The sequence below is a fragment of the Odocoileus virginianus genome, chromosome 17, assembly GCF_023699985.2.
Source record: "Odocoileus virginianus isolate 20LAN1187 ecotype Illinois chromosome 17, Ovbor_1.2, whole genome shotgun sequence".
Lineage (NCBI taxonomy): Eukaryota > Metazoa > Chordata > Mammalia > Artiodactyla > Cervidae > Odocoileus > Odocoileus virginianus.
Genome location: NC_069690.1, coordinates 19,060,732 through 19,087,922, shown reverse-complemented (window position 1 = coordinate 19,087,922; position 27,191 = coordinate 19,060,732). Strand labels below are relative to the sequence as shown.

The 27,191-nt window shown below is 41.1% G+C and overlaps 1 protein-coding gene and 1 non-coding gene across 4 annotated transcripts in view; one reads left to right on the top strand and one right to left on the bottom strand.

Annotated features, from left to right (window-relative positions):
- The first annotated feature begins 2,669 nt into the window (after positions 1-2,669).
- The window catches only part of FAM222B (family with sequence similarity 222 member B), a 55,554-nt gene continuing 31,032 nt past the window's right edge, over positions 2,670-27,191 (top strand). The window contains exon 1 of one of the 3 annotated variants that reach the window (XM_020884736.2): positions 2,670-2,801. The gene's annotated coding sequence lies outside the window, so the exon portion shown is untranslated. Of the gene's footprint in view, positions 2,802-22,896; positions 23,137-23,191; positions 23,212-27,191 lie in introns of those variants that run through there. The other 2 variants (XM_020884738.2, XM_070478766.1) reach the window with 2 other exon arrangements.
- TRNAG-UCC (transfer RNA glycine (anticodon UCC)) lies at positions 21,397-21,469 on the bottom strand. Its single transcript has one exon. It is a non-coding gene; the product is annotated as a tRNA-Gly (tRNA).

The window sequence follows — 27,191 nt, the reverse complement described above, 5'->3', positions numbered from 1 at the left end:
GTGATGGCAACAGATAACACTGGAAGAATCTCAGGAATAACATAAAAAGTTAGGGGAAATGAGTTTAAAAAAAACACCTTTCCTGACCCTCCAAGTCCTTTTCTAATAGGTGACATTTTATCCTTCTCACTAAAATAGTGCAGTGAAGATGGTGGAGAGAAGCAGATGGATTCCAGAGATCTAAGGAGATAGAATTTGAGGGAGATGGAGCTTAAAACCTTCTAAGGGATTCCAGTTACAGCCAGATAAGTCCAAATCCTTGCATGCATCTAGCTCTGCTTACTTCTACTCCCAAGGCATCAGGCAAGCTAACTTTCTTTCCATCTGTTGATACTACCAAGCTCATTTCTGCCTCAGGGCCTTTATACCTACTGATCCTGCCTCCTATGTTTTAGATTTGGCTTCTGCTCCCCATTCAGGTCTCAGCTAAAATGTCACTTTCTCAGACAGGCTTTTCTTCACACTTTACCACTCCTGCAATGATTCTGTTGCAGTGTCTGGAATGCTATAAGAGACTGCTCAGGGCTCTTCAGGGTCTTACCTATCTCCTGATGGCCCCAATCTAACCAAATAACTTCCTTGCTTCATTGCCTTCACGATAAAGTGTAAACCAGTTAATGTGGCTCCAGCTTACTTTGCCAGTCTCATCTCTTTTCCTCTTCTTTTTGAGCATAACTGAATTTTTTTTAGTCCCCCAATTGCATGGTATTCTCTCTCACTTCCAGGTCTTTCCATAGGCTGTTCCTTCCATGACAGTTTACATTTTCTTATAGGATCCTTTATCCTCCTATGACAAAGCAGTTAACAATACACTGATTGAGCACACAGATAATTGAGCCAGACAGCCTGGCTCTGGTTCTCAGCCCCATTATTTACTGTGTGGCCCAGGGCAAGTAACTTCTCTTTACTGCAGTTTCCTCATCTATAAAACAGGCATAATGATTACTGTTATGTTATAAAAGAGGGTTGTTAAAATTAAGAGTACTTATATGTGTAAAGTGGGCTTTTCTGGTGCCTCAGACGGCAAAGAATCTGCCTGCTGGATTGGTGGTCCCTTGGTGGTGTCAACACAGTTGCAGCAGTATCAGATATTATCATACATCTCCTTATATCCAGTGTTAGTGGGAAAGGGGCAACGGACTTTCCCAGAAGGAACTGTGCATATTTTACTCTGACTGGGTTACCTGCCCATCCATGAAACAACCACTCTAACTTAAGGAATGTTATGAGCTGAATGACTTGGGATCTAGCTTATGTGCTCATCCACATGGTCTGAAAATGGAGTAGGGGTGATTCTTTGAATGATTATCATGAGATATAGTGAGTGAATGCTTGGCAGACAAAAAACAAATCACAGTTCTGCCCTGAACAAGAAATTTAAATAGGGAAATGGTTCCAGAGATCCTTACAGTTCAAATATAAGAAGATATGCCATCTCCATATAGATTGCAGCAGGCCTTCCCTGGGACTGCATGTGGTGGGGGAGTTAAGAGGGCACAGTTCCCAGAAGTTTCAGTGTCAGCTATGGCTTTCTTTTTAGTCATCCATTCATCAGGACATAGTGTCGATATTAATTCTTCTTCCTTTTTGGCTCTGCAATTCCCCTCTGGTGCCAAATGTGCTCTCATTCCAAAGGATAATACTTTTGCAAGTAATAACTCTTGGTCTCCATCCCTCCAGACTCTGAATTGTAGAGAGGAGACCGGGCTAGAGGAGGAAGGAAGAGTCATGGTGATAAGGAGAGTTTAGTCCTGTATCTCCTCTTCCCTCTGACTGCAGTGCATTGGCTGCAGCTTTCAAGTTTGTATTGTTGAGGGGAATTCCCTGGATGCCCAGTGGTTAGGACTCCCCACTTTCACTGCCCAGGATCCGGGTGCCATCCCTGATTGGGGAAGTAAGATCCCACAAGCCATGAGATATGGCAAAAAAAAAAAAAAAAAAAAAGTTTGCATTGTTGAATTCCTGGGACTGAATTGAGCCTAGTCTCTTGTTGGGTTATGCTAAAGCAAGGGTCTAGGTGGTGGTCAAGGGGCTGATAGCTGATTTTCCTTGGGCTAAACGCCTAGTTTTTACCAATTTGCAAGAGTCAGGCTCCACAATAAGAGTTGGAAAGTAGGGAACTATTAACCTGATAAGCCCCTTGATGGCACATATGAGATGCCCGGAGCGTTTTCATCCCATAAACTGTATGTGCTTGATAAACAGACAGAATTTAGCCGTGTCCCTGTGCATTCGAGGTGTAGTCAGCTCCCTGACAAAGTCCCCAGGGCTTCTGAGCACTTGAGTATTCAGGGATGTCAAAGTTACCTCTTACACAGTTACCCCTCAATGCATTTTAGATGTGATCGTATTCTTGAAAGAAACCTAAACTTATTATCAGCGGTCATCTCAGAGCCTTTAATCCTTTAAGTGCAAGCAGGATCCAGAATCCTGGAAGTACGATTAAGTCTGCGGCCCCTATGGGCACCGCGTTTAGTAACCCACTCTACCTTCCAGAAGCCTGAGACCCTGGGGCAGCCACCAGAGCCTCTACGCTTACTAAGTCCTCGAAGCCAGCGGCCATATCCACCTGAGACCCAGGGGTCCAGGGCATCAGGCACTGAGGCAGACGCCCCCGGTGCGGGCTGCGCAGGCGCGGACGGCCCGAGAGGGCCCCGGCGCTCCAGGCTGCGCAGGCGCAGGAGCGGCTCCCGGCGAGTCCCGACGGCGGCTGTGGTGACTGAGGGGCCGGGGCGTGTAGCAGCGGTGGCGGCGGCGGGCGGCAACGGAGCAGCCATGAGGGCCGGGCCCAGTCACCGACAGTGAGTGGTGGTGGGAGCAGGGTGGGCTACACGAGGGAGAGGGTAACCTAGTGGAGGGATCCTGCGACTTGGGGGGTGGGGGTGGGCTCTGCCTGTCGGAGGCGTAGGGGCGTGGGGGAGGGACAGTTTGAGGTGATGATGGGAGGATTCGGGGCACGGTGGTCGGCTCGCCAGCGCCAGGGCTGGACGGCTTCGGAGAGGTCAGGGGGTGCGCGCTGCAGAGTGAAGGAGCCCACTGCAGGGGCAGTGTCCCGCGCTCTCCCGTGTGTCGTCGTCCCTTCCCCCAGGAGCTTTCGGTCGCCTCTCCCTTTCCGCTTCTTTCAGAGAATGATCTCGGGCGGGGAGGGTAGTGGAGGATGAAAGCCCTCCTGGAGCTGAAGAAGACAACTCTGATCCAGGCGGGGAAGAGCCGGTCGCCCGGAGTAATAGGCTACTCTGGGTAGAGGATGGGGGTCGTTTAAAGCTGGGAGGGGTCTAGGGAAAAGAGCTAGGAGCTTAGCGTCCGACTGGTTCGAATCCATGTCCATCGCTGGTTAAAGCTGATAAATAACCTTGGGCAGGTCCCACTTAACCTTTCTGAACCTCCGGAAGATGTAATGTGTTTAAACGGGCTCCTGCAAGCATCACGTATGAGGTTGAGTTCGTTTATAAAAACTGTAAATTGTGAGTACTGTGTCGAGGTTGCTGTATCACCGGCAGTATCACTGGATTTTAGATTTTACCGTTATTAATGGAATGACTGATTTCTTTGTCAAGGCGAAGCATGTTGTTTGTAAAAGCGATCGGCACAGACATATTTTCTTTATCGGCTCAGCAGATCCCGTGCAGAAATACCAGTTTGTTCTGTGATGTGACACATTAGCCATCAGACAGACTTGTGTAGGAAAAATGCCATACTCTCAGGCATTTTTTTTTTTTTTTTTTTTACAAATGGTATGTAGCTCCTCACCCAAGAGGGAGGTAATAGAGACTGGAAGATCAATCTGTTTAATGCTTTGACACAGCCTGTTCGGTTCCCTTGTAGCATAGTTGGTACTAACCTGCCTTATTATGAGTTGAAAAAAAAACTAGTTTGAGACAAATTGGGAGGGGTGCACAGTACAGTTTTGTTTTGTTTTCCCAGTTTGTTATGTTTTTAATTGTAAAAAAGTTTTTCTTTGCAAGAGTCTCAGGTTGCCCCAAGGCCCTGTGTCTGTTTTGGAGGTCAGATAGCATATAGCTGCTTTTAGGCTCCACTTTTTGTTACCCTGCTTGTGGAAACCTCCAGGGTGGAGTGTCTCTCAGAGAAAGACAGAAGCAGCTGTGCAAAAGCCGGAGAGGTGGTGGTTTGTTTCTAAGGGGCCAAAGGAGCACTCCTGAGGCTTTGTCATTGTTCTTGTTGTTTAGGGTGGACAAAGCAGAAGACAGAGTTAAACTGTGTACTTGGAGAGAGAGAGAGAAAATGGCTTTCTAGTTTCTAGTTGAAACTCCTTTCAAAAGGACGAAAGAGATGACGCTTCAGCTCTGCCAGCTCTGAGGATGGAGAGCTTGAAATGGCGAGGTCTTTTGTAAATTAGTGAGTGATTTATCTTTCATCTGACCAAAGGTAGGGAGTAGCTGTATTAGATCCTTGAAGGTTCACAGATAAGAAGAATGAATTATTTTATAGGAATGGGGCAATGAACCCTCATTGCCTTTAACTTCTCTGTCTGGTCAAATGTGTTTTACTTCTCTTTCCTGGAAATACACAGTAATAGATCATTTTAAACTTTTTGCTCTAGTTGCTTGTCTTTTCCAATAAATTCTCCATCCATGACAGAGGATAGTTTCTTTTTCTTATTTAGAGGATAGTTTAAAAAAGAAAGTGTTTGTTACTGTTGTCATAGGTCATTTACAGGATTCAGATTTATTCTGTCTTTGTCTACCACATGGAAGATGAAGTAGAGGTGTAAAAATGTTAGAACTAACCTAACCATCTTATTTCTAATAGTTGGACATTTATTTTTAATTTTGATGATGCACTTTCCCCTCTATTGGAAATTTCCATCAGTTCAGACAAGTCCATAAATGCCATCCCTATTACGTTAAAATGATAGAGGTTTGTTCAGCTGTGATGAGAATTTCCTGTCCTCCTCCTTTTCTCTTTCCTGTTTGTGGTTCCTTTTATGTAGTAGATTACTGTTACAGAACAGGGAGTCTTCCCCTGAGGGAGAGAAAGGGGATGGTCAGTGCCTTGATTGCCTGTTGCAAGAGCTAAAATAAAAGGAATAAGGTTTACCAGCTCATGTTCATTCTGATAAAATGAATCATTTTTCTTAAAAAAAGAAAAAAAACCCAAGCATTTCATGCCTAGGGGGAACCCTTTTTAAAGCAGTCTATTTAAAAACAAAATTATGGTGTTTTTACCTCCCTCTCTCTTTCTTTTACTGAGAATATTTGCTTGCAAACAGAACCTTTGTTTCTTCATATCCTTTCTGGTCTTGCCACCCATTCCTTAGCTGAAGTCTCTTTTGTGATATTTTTATAACCACTAATTAATAATAAGAGCAGAAGGATTTTTTTTTTGTCATTTGTTTTGGTTCTTGATAGAGTGCTAGCAACTTTAAAGGAATACTATATGAGAAAATGTTTAAAAGGGAAAGTAAAGAGGAGAGTGGATTTGTTTATTTTTTATTTACTCAGTTTTTAAATTGAAGTAGAGTTGATTTACAATGTTGTGAGAAGAGGGGGTTTAACTTGGTGAATCTGTAAGTTGATTGTGATGTTTGGAGGGTAAAGGATTCAAGAATGGACCTGTGGTTCAGAGGACCCTTTTGAAGAGCAGGGTTTGCTTACCAGTGTTTATTTATTTAGCACAGCTGTTGGCTTAGAGTACCTGCTTGTTAATATTTGCCGAAGGGAAAATAACAACAGTATGTAATCAGCAAAGTTGGGTTCAAATCTTCTGCAACTTTGTGTATCTTTGAATAAGCTTACTCACATATCTTTGCCTGTTTCCTCATCTATAAACCAAAGATGATAATTGTACTTACTTCATGAGGTTGTTGTGAAGGTTAAATGTGTTAATACATATAAAGTGTTTAGAATGGTACTGACACTTAGTAAATGCTAAATGAATGCTAATTAATTATTACTAGTGTTCATTGGATACTCACTCTCTTTGTGCCCAAATCACAGGTCAGAGTTGATGATGACTTAGCCCCTGCCCTCTACTAGTTCAGTCTAGTGAAGGAAACAGAACTATACAAAATAATTATAATGGAATTCAATACCTTATTCCATCAAATCTATGATGCCAGTGATTGTAAGTCTCACCGTTATTTTGCATACCACTAAGGAAGAAGAAATACTACTGATGAGACTGGCAGGCCATCAGTTGCATCCTGTTTTTTGGAGAAATGTGGTAGAAAAAAGCCTGTCTTAAAATTGATGGAAGGACTTCCCCGGTGGTCCAGTAGTTAAGCCTGTGAACTTCCACTGCAGGGGCTGCTGGTATGATTCCTGATCAGGGAACTAAGATCTCGCATGCTGCACGCCCCCCCTCCCCAAAAGAGTGATGGAGTAAGAGCTGATGGAAGGGCTGGATCAGGTATTGTCAGTAAAGGCCTCTACTGCATCGAACCTGTTTGATAGGCTGTCACAGATGGACGCGGAAGACGGGACATTCCAAGCAGACGGTGAGGTCTGAAAAGGGAACCGGGAGGGCATTATTGATGTGTACCACCGTATCAGGACAAGCAGCAGGAGGAAATGAGCTCAGGTTTTGGCAGAGCAACGTTGTCTAATGCAGCAGAGCAGGACAGGAAGCTTGGAACATTTTCAGAAGCGTCATGAGCCTATTTCTTGGATTTAAACTCCTAAAATAATATTACAACTCTAAATAGATGGTTCTGATACAATAAACTGAGAAGTGAGAGCGTGTGTGAGAAGTGAAATGACCAGGGGACGGGCTGAAGCTTTACAGCTGACCAGAGAGGGGATAAGTGTGAAGTCGCTGTACTCTTGGTGTGAGGTGAATGCTTTCTCGGCAGAGAAGTGTTTAATATCTATTTCTGTCTTTTCACTGCCTGTCAAGGTCTTGATTGTGTCCCTTTTAGAGCTTTACAACTCAAGAGTGAAAAGAGTGAATACAACTTGAGAGGAGAAATGCTAAATTTTATTAAAGATAGATTTAATACAAGGAGACTAATAAATTACTAGATTTGCTAGCTCAGTTACAAAATGATGATTTGGTTCAGCACTGGAGTGAGTGTTTCATGGGAAAATATAGGTCATTTAAGGAGTGATTTAATACTTACTCAAGGGTTGGTGATTAAAAAAAAAAAAGACTTAAGGGAATTCCCAGGTGGTCCAGTGGTTAGGATTCTGCACGTCCGCTGCAGGATTGCAGGGGACACAGGTTTGATCCCTGGTCAGGGAACTAAAATCCCACATGCCGTGCAGCATAGCCAAAATAATAATAGTAAAAGACTCAGCCAGAAGAAAAGACTTCGGTACTAATTTTCTAGTGACTAACCCTGAAGCAATTTGGGAAAAATATATAAAACCAAAAATGCCATAAAGTATGAATTTCTGTAGTGTCTTTTTTTTTTTCACCAGTAAACCAAAACAACTCTGTTTTTGGACTATAGTCTCATTGAGAAATGTTGGTGATAATCCTCAGCAGTCAGATTCAGCAAACATTGAAGTGCCTACTGTGTGTTAGGCATTGTGGTAGACACTGGGAGTTAAAATGTGAATGACATGATCTGTGTTGTTAAGGTGCTCACATTTTAATTAGAGACTGACAAATACATAGTTATGAATCGTACCAGTATAGTAAGTGCTGTCATAGAGATCTCTACTAAGAGTTATAGGAGCACTGGTTCTGCCTGGTGGTGGGAAAGGAAGGTTGGAGAAGGCTTCCCGGAGGAAGAATCAGTTGGGTCTTGAGGAATGAATACTGTTTGGCTGCTTCAACAGAAAAGGATTGGAGAAGATAGTATTTCAAGTGCAGAGAGCAACTTGCACAAAGCTATGAGTCTATACTGGGAAGGCCAGTGGTTTAATGTGCCTAGGTCAAGGGATATGAGGTAGGAGTGGAAGGAAGTGAGGTGAAAGATGGGTTGGAGTCCAGTTGTGGATGGTCTTATTGAGGGGTCTGAATTTTATTTTGTAGGTGCTAGGCAGTCATGGGAGAGCTTAGATCACTATTTAGGAAAAGTAACACTGATGGATAAAAAACTGGTTCCTACTGAATAGCACAGGAAACTATATTCAATATCCTGTGACAAATCAGAATGGTAAAGATTATGAAAAAGGATATTTTTCTCTATATAGGTAACTGAATCACTTTGCTGTATAGCAGAAATTAACACAACATTGTAAATCAACTATACTTCAGTAAAATAAAAAGAAAGGTATGGAAGTTAGATTTTTAAAAGGAGAAATTGGCTGCAGGGAGCCAGTTGGTTATGAGACTGGTATGATGGTCATTTGAGAGATGTTGAAGACCTCAGGTAGTGGAATTGTAGACAGATTAAACAGCTTTTTAGGAGACTAACTAGAAGGATCTTACTGACTTTATGTTGAGGAAGGTGTCAGGGAGAAGTTGTCCAATATGGATTTAAAATTACTTGCTTGGGCAACTAAGTGGATGGTGATGTCATTAACTGAGGCAGGGAATAGAGGAGTAAGAGGGTGTTCCATTTGAGGGAAAATGAATTCGATTTTGGTATGTCAGATTTGAGATGTCTGGGAAATCCAGGAGCAAATGTCTAACAGGCTTTTGGATATTTGGATCTTGAGTTCAGTAGAAAGCGTTAGAATCTCCATAGAATGGAGATGCAGACCTAGAAATCATTAGGGTGTAAGTAATAGTTAAAGCCAGTGTAATGACCCTGTGAGTCTAAGGTCCAGTTGCTTAATGTGTTGATCATTCACATGGTCTGGAGAAATTGGCTAAGTGAGAATGTGGCCCTCAGTACTTTCTCAATAGTAGTTCATACTTATCTTTATGTTTTTTAATGCATTATACACTTGGCTTAAATTATCAGCTTTTAGGTTGCAAAGAATAAAACACAAAACCTCTCATCGTAGTGGGAAAAAATGGTAGCATTTTTTGTTTTTTACCTCTTTATTATGGAAGAATTTAAATAAGTGCAACAGTGGACAGAACAGCATAAGAAACCCCATCACCCTGCTATAGCTGCAGCATGTGTCAGCTCATGCCCATCTTGTTCCATCTGTATAGCCTGTACCCACTAACCCACCTACATTATTTTTTTAAAATCCAGAATATCATAATCTCATGAATAAATATTTCAGTATGTAGCTCTAAAAGATAAGGACTAAAAAGAAATTCCACCAAAAATTAGCAAACATTTCTTAATAGTATCAGTTATCCAGTCAGTTTTCACATTTCCCCAGTTACCTCAGTAATTTTTCAACGGTTTGGAACAGTATCCAAATAGGTTCATGCAGAATGATTTTCACATATCTACTATTTATCGTTTAATATATAGGTTTGCTCTCCATCTCTTCATGTATTCATTGAGATCTTTCCTATTTAAAAGCTGCTATCACCTTCTAATCTTTTGGAGATATATATATATGTGTGTGTGTATGTTTGTATAATTGAATCACTTGGTTGTACACCTGAAACTAACACAACTTTTAAAATCAGATATACATCAGTTAAAAAAAAAAAAAAAGACTATCCACCACATGATTGGATTTATATAACATTCTGGAAAACTCAAAACTGTAGGGACAGTGGAGAACAGATCAGATTGGGTTAAAGGTAGGTGAAGTGTTTGACTACAAAAGGGTAACATGAGAGTATTTTTGGAAGGTGATGAAACTGTTCTTTATCTTGATTATGGTTATAGTTATATGACAATGCATTTGTGAGAACTCTTAGAACTGAACACTATAACACAAATTTTACTATGTAAAATTTTTTTAAAAAGGAAATCTGAGGGTAGAAGACTTTAAAGAAGTCTTTAAAGACATTCAATGGAGAAAGAAATGGCAACCCACTCTAGTATTCTTGCCTGGAAAAGTCCATGGACAGAGGAGCCTGGCGGGCTGAAGTCCATGGGATTACATGACTGAGCATGTGTGCACGAGGGTGGAGGGAGATGGGTTGGTAGCAATAAAGTGGTAGAACTAAAAAAAAAAAAAATAAAGACATTCAAGAATTCCATAAATATGACTTCTTAAATGTATTGGAATTTTTTACTTAATTTTATTTCTTTTTTGAATATATTTAAAATAAAGGATACGTAGTGGAAATTTTAGATCCTTTTAGTTTATTTTACTTTAAAATGCAATAGTGTACACTGATTTTAACATGTCAGGAATACATTACCAGTTATTTTCTGTGTTATGTAAGTTTGCTTATTGCCAAGCACGATGCTACTAGATTTCCTTCTCCACTGTATTCTTCCTCTCCTAGGACACTGCTGTGTCACCTAAAGATATTTTCTGTACTTGGTGCATGAAAAAATATTCACCAGTGAGATATCTCACGTTAACTGAGGGTTATGTGAATCTTATCCAAAGTCTGGCCAAGCTGTCTGTTTTACTAGGGATGACTTAATGGACTGAAGCTTGGATCCTTAGAATATTGTGGCAGGAGACATCCATAATGTTTTTGGAAGTTGTGTATTATAGCTTCCAGGTGAGAGGGGATTTTCAGATTTGGGAAGACATTGAGGAAATTGGCTGTGATTTTTAGGCAGCTGGACCAGGTCCAATATTGATTAACAATATTGCACCCCTCTGCTGGGCATCCATCCTCTTCCCTTTGCTGCTGTTTTTGGTGAGAGATGGTTTGAAGTATTTGCTAGTGTGTCTGGATCATAGCTCTACTCTAACCTTTTTTTCCCCCCACAACTACTCTGGTTTTCTACCAGATCTCAAATTTCTAAGTAGGACTTCTATTTAGATAAAAAAAGATCATTCCAAAAAAAAAAAAAAGATCATTCTTCTTGGTAGGTGATTGTTGGGTGTCTGATTAGGCTTCTGTCTCACCTAAATAATTGCCTGTTCTTGGTAAATCATTAATCCAGTTATCTCTAGTCCTGTAATGTTATTCTTTCCCTTACCTTTCAGAGGCTATCAAGTGGAAATTACCTTTCTTTCTTTCACACCTACGGAGTTTACTATATTCATGATGGCCTTTCCTTTTTTTACTATACTGTTAATTCTCTGTGACCTTGTTGCATCACTGTTTCTCTTTCATCTAATCTTTAGTCTTTCTTTATTTTTTCTTTTCACAGGTAATGTAATTCACTACACACACAGGCAAATCATCTAAATCTCTAGATTTAACTAAAATCTCTTTTTCTGTCTTTCCCTCTCCCTTGTCCCTTCCCTCCTTCCCTCTGAGAATCGAGGCCTGTATGTCCAAAACCCACCTAGACATCCCATAGGCACCACAGAATTAATTATATTCTCCATGAAATCTAAACATTCTAGATTTCCTGCCTAGTTGAATGATATTAATAGCTACACAGTTGCCTAAATAAAAAACTCTGGATTTGACCTTAGTACTTTTCCTTAATCACTTGTATCTGGTTGATACCTAGGTCTGATTTTAACCTTTGAGGTCTCCTAAATCTACCTTTTTGTTTCCACACCTGTTGCCAAAGTCTTGGATTAGACCATTTTCATTTCTCACTTGCACAGTTGCAGTAACCTCTTAACTGGTCTGTATGCCTCAGGCCTTAATCACCCTTCTGTCAATCCACCACCCGGTCACAAGAGTGATCTTCCTAAGTTCTGAGACTACTTATTCCCTTTCCCTTTAAGACCCTTCATTACCCACAGTGCCTAATACTTAGCAGATGCTTGATTTCATTTTTCTTCCTCCTTTCTTCATCCTATTTTTGCTCCAAGGACACTTCTAAAACAAGCAGACAGACATAACCAATAATCTAGTGAATCTCCTAATTAATCTTTAGGATTTAGCTCATAGTTCATTTCTTTTGTGAAGTCTTCCTAGTTTCCAAAGCAGAATTAATCATTCCTGCTTCTGGGCTGCTGTGATATTTTAGTATCCTGTTAGCATTACACTTATTATTTAAATGTTTTGTTTCCTCAGTTGGATTGTGAGCTCTTTGCAGATACGGGTTATGTCTTTTTAAAAAATATTTATTTAATGTATTTGGCTGCGCCTGGTCTTAGTTATGGCATACAGGATCTTTGCTCTTTATTGTGGCATGCAAAATCTTTAGTTGCAGCATGTGGGATCTAGGTCCCTAACCAGGGATTGAACCCAGGCCCCCTCTATTAGGAGCAAGAGTGTTAAGCTGCTGGACCCAGGTTAGGTCCAGGGAAGTTCCCAGGTTATGTCTTTTTTACCCTCTCCTAACAAGTAAGTTTGCCAAATTTATTGAGTTTCTAAAATGTGTTGGGCACTAACGATACACTGGTGAACAAAAGCATACACTGCTTTTATGGAGCTGATATTCTAGGAGGGTAAACAGACAACAAACAACTTGAAAAAAAAATCAGTTGCAGAGCATTAAAATAGAGTGATATATTAGAGGATGAATGGATAGCTACTTAAGATTGGGAGAATAGGGAATATGGAATGCCTCTGTGAAGGTATGGCGTTTAAAATCCAGGAGGATACCAAGATTAGCAGATCAAACATTCCAGTGCAAAGCTAAGGAGGAATGAATTCCATATATTCAGTTCAGTTCAGTCACTCAGTCGTGTCTGACTCTTTCGACCCCACGGACTGCATAACGCCAGGCCTCCCTGTCCATCACCAACTCCCGGAGTTTACTCAAACTCATGTTGGTGATGCCATCCAACCATCTCATCCTCTGTTGTCCCCTTCTCCTGCCTTCAATCTTTCCCAGCCTCAGGGTCTTTTCAAATGAGTCAGTTCTTCGCATCAGGTGGCCAGAGTACTGGAGTTTCAGCTTCAGCATTAGTCCTTCCAATGAATATTCAGGACTGATTTCCTTTAGGATGGACTGGTTGGTTCTCCTTGCAGTCCAGGGGACTCTCAAGGAGTCTTCTCCAACACCACAGTTCAAAAGCATAAATTCTTCTGTATTCAATTTTCTTTATGGTCCAACTCTCACATCTGTACATGACTACTGGAAAAACCATAGCTTTGACTAGACGGACCTTTGTTGGCAAAGTAATGTCTCTGCTTTTTAATATGCTGTCTAGGTTGGTCATAACTTTTCTTCCAAGGAGCAAGTGTCTTTTAATTTCATGGCTGCAGTCACCATCTGCAGTGATTAGGGAGCCCAAAAAAATAAATTCTGTCACTGTTTCCATTGTTTCCGCATCTGTTTTCCATGAAGTGATTGGACCAGATGCCATGATCTTAGTTTTCTGAATGTTGAGCTTTAAGCCAACTTTTTCACTCTCCTCTTTCACTTTCATCAAGAGGCTCTTTAGTTCTTCTTTGTTTTCTACCATAAGGGTGGTGTCATCTGCATATCTGAGGTTATTGATATTTCTCCCGGCAATCTTGACTCCAGCTTGTGCTTCATCCAGTCCAGCATTTCTCATGATGTACTCTTCATATAAGTTAAATAAGTTCCCGATTTGGAACCAGTCTGTTGTTCCATGTCCAGTTCTAACTATTGCCTCTTGACCTGCATTTTCTCAGGAGGCAGGTTAGGTGGTCTGGTATTCCCATCTCTTGAAGAATTTTCCACAGTTTATTGTGATTCACACAGTCAAAGGCTTTGGCATAGTCAGTAAAGCAGAAGTAGATGTTTTTTCTGGAACTCTCTTGCTTTTTCGATGATCCAGCTGATATTGGCAACTTGATCTCTGGTTTCTCTGCCTTTTCTAAATCTAGCTTGAGCATCTGGAAGTTCACTCTTCATGTACTGTTGAAGCCTGGCTTGGAGAATTTTGAGTGTTACTTTGCTGGAGTGTGAGATGAGTGCAATTGTGCGGTAGTTTGAGCATTCTTTGGCATTGCCTTTCTTTGGGATTGGAATGAAAACGGACCTTTTCCAATCCTGTGGCCACTGCTGAGTTTTCCAAATTTGCTGGCATATTGAGTGCAGCACTTTCACAGCATCATCTTTTAGGATTTGAAATAGCTCAACTGGAGTGCCATCACCTCCACTAGCTTTGTTCGTAGTGATGCCCACTTGAATTCACATTCCAGGATGTCTGGCTTTAGGTGAGTGATCACACCATCATGGTTATGTGGGTCATGAAGATCTTTTTTGTATAGTTCTTCTGTGTATTCTTTCTGCCTCTTCTTAAAATCATCTGCTTCTATTAGGTCCATACCATTTCTGTCCTTTATTGTGCCCATCTTTGCATGAAACTTTCCATTGGTATCTCTAATTTTCTTGAAGAGATCTCTAGTTTTCCCCATTTTATTGTTTTCCTCTACTTCTTTGTATTGATCACTGAGGAAGGCTTTCTTATCTCTCCTTACTATTCTTTGGAACTCTGAATTCAAATGGGTATATCTTTCCTTTTCTCGTTTGCCTTTTGCTTCTGTACTTTTCATAGCTTCTCTACTTTTCATACTGTTTGTATGGCCTCCTCAGACAACCATTTTGCCTTTTTGCATTTCTTTTTCTTGGGGAAGTTCTTGATCACTGCCTCCTGTACAATGTCACGAACCTCCGTCCATAGTTCTTCAGGCTCTCTAGCAGATCTAATCCCTTGAGTCTATTCATCACTTCCACTGTATAGTCGTAAGGGATTTTGATTAGGTCATAGCTGAGTGGTCTAGTGGTTTTCCCTACTTTCTTCAATTTAAGTCTGACTTTGGCAATAAAGAGTTCATGATCTGAGCCACAGTCAGCTCCCGGTCTTGTTTGCTGACTGTATAGAGGTTCTCCATCTTTGGCTGTAAAGAATATAATGAATCTGATTTTGGTATTGACCATCTGGTGATGTCCATGTGTAGAGTCTTCTCTTGTGTTGTTGGAAGAGGGTGTTTGCTATGACCAGTGCATTCTCTTGGAAAAACTCTGTTAGCCTTTGCCCTGTTTCATTTTGTACTCCAAGGCCAAATTTGATCGTTACTCCAGGTGTTTCTTGACTTCCTACTTTCTCTTTCCAGTCCCCTATAATGAAAAGGGCATCTTTTTTGGGTTTTAGTTCTAGAAGCTCTTGTAGGTCTTCATAGAACCGTTCAACTTCAGCTTCTTCAGCATTATTGGTCGGGGCATAGACTTGGATTACTGTGATATTGAATGGTTTGCCTTGGAAACGAACAGAGATCATTCTGTTGTTTTTGAGATTGCATCCAAGTACTGCATTTCGGACTCTTTTGTTGACTGTGATGGCTACTCCATTTCTTCTAAGGGATATGTTAGAGGAGCAGAAATAAGGCCGATGTGGCTTTGAATATGGTGAATGAGAGGAAGATGGTGCAAGAACAGGCCAGAAGGCAGATGACATTGACAACTCGAGTGGTCTGCTTCCTTTGGACAGTTTTAAGTAGGGATATGATGTGAGTTGATTTGTAATTTTAAAAAGTTATTACTTTAGTTACTATGTGAAACTGAATTGTAGAGGGATCGAGAGTGGAGGCAAGGAGACTAGCTTACAAGGCTGTTGTACTAAATCAGACGAGTTGATGGTGACTAGGACTGGGGAGATGGCCAAAGAGCTGTAGAAAGATAGAAGGATTTGGGATATCTTTTGGACATGAAGTTGACAGGGCTTGCTCAGGGATTGTCAGTAGCTAGAGGGAGTGAGGCAGAGTGAGAAATCATGTATAGGTTCTACATTTTATTGGCTGGAGAACTAGATAGGTAAGTGGTGATTATTGAGATGTGTAAGACTGTGGCAGAATATATGTCAGGAATTCTGTTTTGGTCATGTCAAGTTTGAGCTGTTTGTTAGACCTGGAGCTACAGCCACCTGGAGCTATAGCATAGTTGGCTAGAAAAGCCTGGCGTTCCAGGGAGAAGTCTAGGCTGGAATTGTAGAGTCGGAGATCATCAACATGTAGATAGAAGTTGAAGTCATGGAATTCAATCAGGTGGTCGCTTAGAATGGTTTGTGTCTAGAGAAGAGAGGTCTGACAGAGGAACAGCCAGTGAGGTAGGAGGAAAACCTGAAAGAAGGATGTTATGGAAGTCAAGTAAAGAATGTGTAAGGAAGGGAGGAGAGCACGATATGATATCGAATGCTGTCTCACATGAGAGCAGAGGCGTACCTGTGGGGGATTTGGCAACCTAGAGACTATTGGTAATCTTGAGTAGAACTACTCATTGGAATGATGGAGACAGATGTCTGATTGTAGTGGGTGGAGGGAGCAAATGAGATGAAAAGCATTTCAGTTTTGTATGATGACATCGAGGTTTTGGGAGGCTATTTCTAAAAACTTTCTGGGTCAGTATTACTAAATCCTTATCTATTTGTATTTCAGTGTGGTTATATGTTTTCATCAAAGCATTACAACTTTAGTGTTTTTGTACCATCATTTTAGGTAGATTTCTGTTTTCTAAAAACCTAGTTTAATGAGCATTACGAGCAGTACACATACACTGCTGAATGAATGAGACTGCCTTTAAGGATCAGGTTCCTGGTCTTGGAAAAGCAGACTGACTTGACCTTGGCCTTACGATACATCGTTTTTCTCTGCTGTCAAATGAGGATAACAGGACCAGTTTAGCTCAGTGGGCGGTTGTGAGGCATGACTACTAATGAAAATAATTGTAAACCACTTTTGCAAGTTAAAGTGTGATATAAATGCTAAATAATAGTTCTTTATTGAGATGTTGTGAAAATTAGCAACATACTGTCTGTTAGAGCACTTAAGTTCCTTTTGAGAAAGGTGATATATTTTTATAAACACTATTTGCAGAGAAAATAGCTCAGGATTTGGGAAAAGGCTGCTATCCTAATTTCTGAAATGTAAAAATAATGGAACCATGATGACACAACTTTTATTAAAGAGATTATTGCCTAAAGGTTTATTATGTTACCATTTTAGAGGATTCATATGACAAGAGTTTTTACCGTCTTGGCTTTTTGGTTCAAGTGAGGCTGTGAGGGCCACCCTACAGCAGTTAAAATGCTGACTGTTTAAAGGACTGGTGGGAGTGATTTATTATCTATATTTAAAATGTCACAGTCAATCAATAGAACCACTCAAAAAAAGCATTGAAAAAGCATTTTAATTTATTTTAGGCGACACCATATAGACATTTTAATGCAGGCTTAGGTGATGGCTGCAGTTAGAATTTAAAGAGGGACACGGTGCCATTTAAGGCAAAACTGGCACTCCTTGTTCCACACCTGCGTCTAAATATAGAATCAGTGGCATCATTACCTGTAATGTACTTAGAAAATGCCTGAAATTTGAATCTGATGAACTAAATTTTTCTCAGCCTCTAAAGTGGCATTAACAATAGAGGAAAACTGGGATGTGGTTCTTTTGATGTTTAAAATGATAAGGGAAATGGTTAAGCAATAGTCTGCTCAGAACTTTACCCTGCTTACAGCTCAGTTGGGATCTTGTGTATTGGTTTTTTTCAGTGGTGGTAGTTTAGTTGCTAAGTCATGTCCAATTCTTTGTGATCCCATGGACTGTAGCCCACCAGGTTCTTCCATGGGATTTCCTAGGCAAGAATACTGGAGTGGGTTGCCATTCCCCTCTCCAGGGAATCTTCCCCACCCAAGAACTGAACCTGGGTCTCCTGCATTGCAGGCAGATTCTTCACCAACTGAGCCACCAGGGAAGGCCCCCCCCAACCCCGCCTTTTTCTTTTCAGTGGGGACCTGTGTATTGCCAATTTGAAAACAAAGTGGTGTGAAGTTCTTAGATTTATGTAGGTTGGAATTGAATCTTTTTTTTTTTTTTTAATTTCAATTCCACAATCCATTACCTGTTTGTATCAAGGACAAGTAAAAAGTTTAGGTTTCTTGTTCCTTTCTCATGGAAAGCCTGTACTTGTGTACTTGTTTTGCCGCACCCAGATATTATTTGCTTTATTTCTGCATTTACTGTTTGGAAAGGGGGTCCCTGAATGGTCTGCTTCCCCAGCAAAGACATTTCAGTAAGTTTTCTTTCTTGAAGAAGATTTACTTATGAGGTTGTATTTAGCCTTTCTGCCACTTGCTTCCATCATCTGCTTTGCTCATTGTAAATTCAGGGATTGGCTTCAGATTCACAGGTAAAGGTTCATCTTAAATTCTTATTTTAGTTCCTTCAAATTTGATTTGTGGTTGACCTACAGGTATCCGTTCTACTTAACTGTTTCTTTCCCAGAGTAGGTATTTCACACAGCTTCTATTTTCCCTTTCAGTTGTTTCTGTTTCTTATTGACTTGTATAAGTTCTTTGCATTTTGTGGCCAATTCTTTATCGTGAATGCTGCAGATATTCTTTAAGACTGTGTATAAGAAGAAAGCAGGCTATTGCATCAAATGCTTATCCCAGATGATATTTGGTTCAAATGTTTGCCTTGGTTATTTGAGCAATGGTAAGCTTCTTTTGTCTCTCTCCTTCCAAAGATGCATAGAAAAGCTCCTTCTGTCTGAAGTAAAGTGTTGGCTCTGTGTTGGTTATAATTTGCTTTTTCTGGCTGGCAGAGCCTTCTTTTTGTTTTCTGTCTTCTGACAGATTATAGGATTGTGGGGAAACAGCGTCCAGGGCTTTTTCAGGAACTGTGCCATTTTATCTACAGGAGAAGCCATTGGCTTTGGCACTAGAGGAGAATTGGCTGTGCGTTTAAAGATGCCAAATCATGCTTGATTCACAAGTTTGCTGTCTCATTTTGTGTGTGTGTGTGAAACTTTTTTCAGGATGTTGGCTTTTACTTTTTCCACCATGTGCTGTGCTCCATCAGCATGAGAAATCAACAACTTGTTCCTTCTCTCCAACGCTCCACCCCCAGTACACACAATCCAAGCATCCCAAACCACAGCAAAAGACGCAGCAGTCTCTTGAGGAGCAGGGAAGATACGTCACACAAGAGTTTCCGTTGCCCTTTTGGTGACTTTGAGTTTTAATTCTGCTTTATCAGCTAAAGTTTTTGTCTTTCCTATGTAGGCTTAAATTATTTAGATGGGGAAGTGATTTGCCACCCAAGGTGTCTCTCTGCAGAGGCTTCCCACAGGCATCGGTGGGAGCTGATTGTCAGAGTGCTCTGTTTCCTCATTTGGGACACTTAATTTCTGAAGACAGAACACGTTTAGGAAACTTGGACTTATTTATCCTTGACATACTCTTTTCAGGGGGGTGTAGTGTAATTTATCCTGATTTCAAATAAGAATTTTTATAATCCTGTAAGCAGTCTTAATTCCAACTGTATCTGTTACCTTCATGCTTTTAAACTGGGTACAATTGACTTTGAAACCTAGCCAACTAGATATTTTAGCAAATCCTCCACACATGTTAATGCTTCATTCTCCTACTTTCTATAAATAAGTTTATTTTATTTTATTTTTTTTAGATAACAGTTTAAAGATACTTTCTAAGTGTAGGTATTTCCATTTAAATTAAGATGGGAATATAGTTAATATGAGAATAAGCCAGTTTGAGTAATTTTGTTTGTCTAGTATGAATGATTATATGGATACATGTTTTTTCCCTCCCTCTGCCAAGCTATCCTTCCCAAACCCACAGTCTTGCAAAAGTTGGGGTTTGGTTCTCATGTGCATTCTTTGTCGTGGTGGCCTTTTTTTTTTTTTTTTGGTTAAACTGGTGTCTTCCTTCACTAGAGTAAGCACCTTGAAGACAGAGATTGTAGCTTATTCATTTTTTTGTCTCTGAGGTCTATAATGTTCCTGGTGTGTAGGAATGCAGTAGTGGTTAGATAACATCACCAACTCAATCAACATGAATTTAAGCAAACTCAGGGAGATAGTGGAGGACAGAGGAGCCTGGCATGCTGCAGTCCATGGGGTTGCAAAGAGCTGGACACAACTTAGCAGCTGAACGACAACAACAAGGAATGTAATAATGTGTGGTGAATGAGTGAATGAATGTGTGCCTAGTTGCCTCCGATGCTTTGCGAGCCCATGGAGTGTAGCCCAGACTCTGTCTATGGTGAGTCTCCAGGCAAGAATATTGGAGTGAGTTACCATGCCCTCCTCCAGGGGATCTTCCCAACCCAGGGATCGAACCCAGGTCTCCTGCATTTCAGGCGGATCCTTTAGTGTCTGAGCCACCAGGGAAACCGGAATGAGTGAATAAATGAGTAATTTGAATTCCCAAATACAGTGAATGGAGTTTATACTTCCCTCTAGTGTCTGAAAGAGAAAGTGCAGCCAATTTAAAAAAATGTTAATACCTTGCTACATTGAAATAATAGTCAAGGCATTGTCTTTTTTTTCCCCCTCCCCAGATAGCTTTCACACTTGTTTTTTTCAGATCTGGTCTCTTTAAGTCTAGTAAGTAATAAATTTTCTTATCAAAGTGTGTGTTCTGTCTCTTGGGTGTTTGGATTTTATAAAATGGCACTGGCAGGTCTTTATGGGGAAAAGTGCCTTTTAAATTATTTGCTTATTTATTTTTTAACAACAAAGATTTTCTTCCTTTGCCATTATGGTTTATTACAGGGTATTGGATACAGCTCCCTGTGCTGTATACAGTGTGACCTTGTCGTGTACTCCTTCTGTATTCAATCGTTTGCGTCTCCTCATCCCGCCTTCCCCGTCCACCCCTCCCCTCTGCCCTTCCCCTTTGTAACCTCAAGTCTGCTCTCTCTGTCCATGAGCCTATTTCTGTTTTGTAAATAAATTTACATGCATATTTTAGATGCATATGTAAGTCATGTGGTATTTGTCTCTTTCTGACTTACTTCACTTAGTATGATAATCTCTAGGTCCATCTGTGTTGCTGCAAATGACATTATTTCATTCTTTTTCTGGCCAAGTAGTATTCCACTATTTATATATATCACATCTTCTTTATCCCTTTATCTGTAAATGGACATTTGGGTTGCTTCCTTATCTTGCCTATTGTAAATAGTGCTGCTGTGAACATGGAGAGGAGTGCATGTATCTTTTCAGATTACAGTTTTGTCTGGATATGCATCCAAGAGTGGAATTACTGGATCATATGGCAACTCTTAGTTTTAGCTTTTCAAGGAACCGCCATACTCTTTTTCCTCCATAGTGGCTTCAGCAATTTACATTCTTACCAACAGTGTAGGACGATTTCCTTTTCTCCACATCCTCTCCAGCATTGGTTATTTGTAGACTTTTTAATGGCCATTCTGATCAGTGGTACAGTCTATTGGTTGCAAAGAGTCAGACACAGCTGTGTGACTAACACTATGGAGAGTGGTAACTGTTTGTTTTCGTGCTTTTGAGGATTTTTGGTTAGTTCAGATGTATTTGGGGAGGGAATAGACTCATTAGCTAATCTGGGACACTTTTGTGGGCAGTATTTATTTATTTATTTATTTATTTATTTATTTATTTATTTGTGGGCAGTATTTAAAATAAAAATATTTTCATCATTAGTTCTTTTTATCTGGAACCTAGTTTCTGAGACTAATGAAGTTTCTCCAGAAATCTGTTTAAGCCCAAGCCTTTCAATTTGGGTTAGAAAAAAGGGCTGGCTTTCTTTTTAATGTTTTTATTTGGCTGCACTAGGTCTTAGTTGCAGCATGCAGGATGTTTAGTTGCAGCACCTGAGCTCTTAAGTTGTGAAGTGTGGGATCTAGTTCCCTGACCGGGGATCGAACCTGGGCCCCCTGCATTGGAAGTGCAGAATCTTAGCCACTGGACCACCAAGGAAGTCCCAAGAGTGAGTGAGTGAAAGTTGCTCAGTCATGTCTGACTCTTCAGTCCTTGGAATTCTCCAAGCCAGAATACTGCAGTGGGTAGCCTTTCCCTTCTCCAGGGGATCTTCCCAACCCAGGGATTGAACCCAGGTCTCCCACACTGCAGGTGGATTCTTTAGCAGCTGAGCCACAAGGGAAGTCCCAAACTGGCTTTTAAGTAGGTATGACACACAGCTCCTTTTCCATCTTCCCAGAACACTGAGGTTCTTATATATATGAAATGCTTTGAGCTCCACGTAAGAAAAATCTACCTAACTTTATTTTTTAAATTGTATTAGCACATGGGAACTAAGTGGGCTTGTAGAATGTGGTGTGGACACTTAACATTAGTTGCAAGAACTTTGTGGACAAAAATGACAGCGTAGGTAATAACTTGCCTTCCGCATTCCTGCTTTATTTTTCTTAAATGAACCGTTTCTACTGCTTCACCACTATACCTAAGGAAATATTCTACAATCTTTAGCATATTCCATCCCAGCAGTATTAGGTTTCTAACACTGACATTAGTGATTGAAGTGTTGATGCAACCTGCCAGTTATGCGGAAGCCTGGCTATTGCTGAGAGTTTTTTCTAATATTAGGTGTATGGCTTGATCAGGACTTAGATGTTTGTTTCCTAATTGTGCTGAAACCTGCTGAGGGAGTGGTTTGTTTGGGTTTAATTGGATGTAGATGACTTGCGTCTGAGCTGGGTTGGATCCAGCTCTGTGTGTGTGTGTGTATGGTGTTTGTTGCAGGTGATTTACTGTATCCCTTCTCCCAGCGCACCAACTTCCAGATAAATACCTTCCCAATATGCGTCCTCCTCCCACCTTAATGTCTGCGTCATGGGAAGCAGGAGTTTCAGACAGGGTGGATTGATGTGTGCAGCCGATCTAATATGCAAACCTGAATCTATGCTCGGTTATGAGGGAGTGCAGTTGATTAGTCTGAGAAAAGAAGGGCGAGGCAGAGGCTCGGGGGAGCATCCTTTTGCTGTCGAAGGTCTCCGGATGGCTCTTGCTATGCGAGTCTGAGGCACTGAGGGAAGTACTGCCTGGATGGGGGTCACTCCTCACACCCAGGCAGCGCGGGGGCGGGGGGCGCAGGGGAAGGGGCTTGGCATCACCTGGCCCAGCTGCGGGCTGCTGGGCTGCCGCCTTTGCGGTGGGGGCCTGGAGCGAGGGGGCAGCTCTAACAAAGAGGAGCCGTGCCGGGGCCGGGGCGGTGGGTGGCTGGCCTATCCCGGGCGGCTGACCTCCCAGTGGGCCTCCGCAGTTGGCTGTCGGGTGAGTCGCTCTGCTGGCTCCCTGGCTCGCCATTGGCTGTGCGGACTGGAGGGGGCTCGCGGAGGGCCGGGATGGAGCTGAGGGGGCGGGGCTGGCTTCCGGCGGCGAAGGGGAGCGAGCGGCAGCCGGCTGGGGGAGGGGGTGTCGGCGCGCCGCGGAGTGCTGCGCTCGGAGAGCCTGGCACCCGGAGCAGCCGCCTCCCCCTCCCCCTGCCAGGATCGCTAGAAACCCCTTCTCTTCCGTCCTCCGAGTCTGGGGCCGAGGAGGGCTGAGCTGCCCCCGGCGGGCGGGGCGGAGCCCGGAGCCCCACAGAGCGCTGCGGAGCGAACCTCACCTCCCTTCCAGGGCTCAAGGTGTGTGTGCTTTTTCTAACCGACCCCGACTTCAGCCGACTTAACCTTGTGAGAAAAGGGGAAATGGAATGGGAAGTAAGAGCTCCACGTTTAATCAGTTTATTTTTATTTTCTAATTCTGCCGTTCATTCTTCTTTCCCTCCCTTCATCTCACCCCTGCAGCTGGGTAAGGAGATTCAGGACTCTCTTTTTACTGATGTGTAGATGTCTATCGCGTAGTAAAATGAACAGAGAAGAAAAGAGGAGCCCTTTCTTGTTTGGCATCTGATGCAGTAAGCCGGGAAAAAAAAAAAAAGGACTGGCTAGGATAGGAGTGGGGTTTTGAAACTGTTCTGCATCCGTGTCCATTAAGGCTGTCTTCAACATTTTCTACTTGGGACTGCCTTAATCAGCAAAAACAGTCTGAAAATGAAGGAGGTGCTAGTGGAAAGGGGGATCAGCCTCCGTCGGATGGTGGTTAAAGGAAATCCTGATAGTTGTTAGCGATTAACTCTGCTAAAGTCTCTCTCCCGAGTGCAGTGTCACCGGCTTTGTGTAGGACTCAGCCCTGTTGGAGAAACCTAGCTTGAGCAAGCAAACTTCCCTTACCGTTACTGAAACTTAAAAGTCTCATATTTTTCTCCATCTGTATATTTCTCATTCACAGACTCTCAGAGGGATTAGTTTCTGTCGTCAAAAACCAAACTTTAAACAAATCCAGATGAATTTTGTTTAAGTCTTTAATTTTTTTAAAGCACCCCCCATGAATTCAGGTGGCTGTATCATTACAATTTATATTTATGTTTTGAGTTCCTTTGCTTCTACAACTTATGGATCCCTTCTTCCTGAAAGACAGTTCATCTTTGACCAAAATCAGGAACCTCTTTATCGGTTTTTAATAGAGAGGAAAGATATCAGTTGAAGAGGGAAAACTCAAATTTATGATATCAACAAAGGATGTGTATGTGTTTTCAGTGGCATTGTTCATGGTAAACTTGCTTTAACTGGGCATTTTCACCAAAAGTGTTTGGACCAGATTTATCCTAATGTTGATTAGAAAAGAGCTAGAATGCCAGAAGGGATGCATGTCCATTTTTTGGCAGCACTTTTGTAAATATTAATTGAAATGTTGAGAGTTCATTCTTGTAAGCTGGGTTCAGTTTCCAGAAATTGTTCTAACTGGAGTTCAGTTTTGAAGATAGAATTGATATGCTGGAGCTCTTTTAGTTTTAAGATGGATTAATGTTTCTTCTTTGCATTCTTTTATTTTTATCTCTAATCAATAAGGAGCAGTTTGGGGTAAAAGCAAATATGATAAAGAATAGAGATGATGGGGTAGGAAATTGGTTCAGTTGTGGAAACTTATTAGGGATCAGGAAACTTATTCTAGTTTTTTTTTTTAATCTGAAGCAGCCTTAGTACAGAGTTGTGCAAAAAAAGTAGATTCATAGTAAACCTTTGTTAGATATTGGGTTTTTAGTTTATTACCCATTTATCCCTTAAGACTCCATGAATCATATTTAAATTGAAAGGCAGAGAGAATACCCCCAGATGTTGTCTTACCCAACTTGTTACTGAGAATGAACTGTTAAAAATCACTTTGAAGCTTTGGCAGCTAGCTATTGTATAAAACAAAGTGCACTTTGATGTCTAAACTATATGGTAAGCTGAGAAAGTGACAAAATCCACTTGGAGGCCATGTTAAAGCATATACCACCACTTCTACTTGCTTCTACTAATAACCTCCTATTTGATATCTAGGTGTTATTTTTTGTCTACTCATGAGTGAGCAGCTAATACAGCTTTGTAAAGTAACATTACACTTTGCTCACTTAATGTTTTTACATTTCTATTTTCTTGACAGATTTGTGTAATCTATATTTTGCACGGTGCAGTGATTTCCCCAAAGAATTTTCCCCAGGAGACAAAAGGCTATGTATAGAACTAATGATAGGTGTGTATCTATACTGATCTCCAGGTATCATTTAAGGAGGATGGAAATTCAGATTTGGTCATTTGCGAGGAAACAATTATATGAAGCCGTGATATCACATAATCTCTTAAGTTAAGGGGACATGTTGCTGTTGAGGTTCAGTTCGCTGATTTTTCTTTAGCAATCTGTTTTTATCCTGCTTATTTCTGTGAGTCACAGTTTAGGATTTTTTTTTTTTTTAAGAGGGCCCTATGTTCTCTCTAAAGGGAGACTCAAGCCCAATCCCCCATTCACATCTGAAGTATAAAATGATTCCCTTGAGAAGGTGAAGGAAAAGATTGGACCCTTGGCGTTGTTTGATTCTCATGATAATCAGCTTGAGTGTTGTCAGGTTTGAAACTAGGAAAGACTTGCTCAAGGTGAGAAAATATTAGAGGCAAAAAGACCTAGGAATGTTGCAGTGTGGGAGACTCATTTAGAGACAATGAATGCATTCATATGGAGATGTGACTGGTGGTAGTCTTTAGCTATTCAGCTTTGTCAGTCAGGTGTCTGAGACAATATTTTGTGTGTGTTTAAGCACAACCCCCTCCCCCAAGGGTTGACTTTTGTAAGCTGAGTCTTTTAAGGAAGTTGTTTGCTGTCTGAATCCAGAGGGTAGAGGACTTGGTGGAGTCTGTTATCTGTTTATGGCTTAGATAAGGACATGGAATTGATTGCTGGTGAGTTACTGAACTCTTCCTAATGAATGGTTGCTAGGCAAAGTGCATCTCAATCAGTTTAATCCTTCATAGTTTACAGGTCTGCTCTTGGTGAGGGCCAGAGCTGTCTTTCTAATGGTACTGCCCTTTAAGAATCCTGTTGGATGTGCATACATGTTGCTCAGTGGTTGAAGAAAAACAAAAAGACTAGAAAAACTAATGTGTCTCATTTCATCCATCTAAAATAACAGCTTTTAGTAACCTGGGTCAGCATTGTCATTAACTTCTCTCCTGGATCAAGTGGTGGGGTGGGGTTGCTCTCCAGTGTTAAGATAACCACTGTTGATTATCTTTGGGTTTGTAACTAGTAAGGCAGGGAACTAATACATTCATTTTGGAAACAGGCCAGTGATAACACTGCCCTTGGGCCTGGATGGATGGAAAAATAGGACAGAGTAAACAATTGAGGGCATAAATAATGAATCTTCCAACTGAGCCCTGGGAGAATGAAGGAGATTATCCTCAGAGCTGTTCAATCTGGCCGTGAAAGGGGAAGAGTCCACTGAATTAATTACCCTGACTGTGTTTGATACTGTGCTTATTATGGGATTGTTAGAGCCATTCAAAATAGAGTTGCCTTTTAGATATAAACTGTTAATCCATCTTTTTGTTTTTGCTTTGTTTTTGTAAGCCAAACACCCAGATAGCTCATCTGTTTTCTTGGAATCCAGGCCTTTGCTCCCTCCCCCAACTTTGTCCTCTGTGTTAGCATCCTGTGAATAATGGACAGTCCTTTTGTTTGGCCATATCTTAGAATTTTGCTTAATTAGTGATTTCATTATCTGTAAATATATATAGTAATAGAAGAGAGAAACTGAGCCTGATTTAAAGGAATTAGGAATTATTTGGTACCTTGAGTACATATTATACTTTGAAATTAAATGTGGGGTTGTAGGGGATAATTACATAACAACTCATAAAAGGTTAAGACAAGAGTTCCTTCAGCCCAAGAATCCTTTCCAGTATTAACATAAATATTTTTACTTTTGGATTAGTTTTCATCCAGTGAATTAAATAAGCAGTCTCTTAGTGGTCTCAGCATTTCTCTGAGGTTGGGAAAACTAATGCCTCAAGAATGTCTAAATAACTTAGAAAGTGATTTAGTAGTGAAGCCAGACCCAGAGCCAAGGTCTCGGAATTCTTCCCTCCTCTGAATTTCTAGTATGTTTGATTCTCTTCTTCAAGAACTCCTTTCAGGGTCCCTATTTGAAATGATTGAAAGTTTCACATCTCTGCCCTGAGAAGCTGTTTTTATTTCTGTACTTGTGAAGAGAATCCAAAGACCCAAGATGCCATTATCAATCAAGAGAAGGAGGAACGTTCAAGATGAGATGCTGGAAGAATGATAGAGATATAAAGGAAAGGCCAAGTTGAAGTTTTAT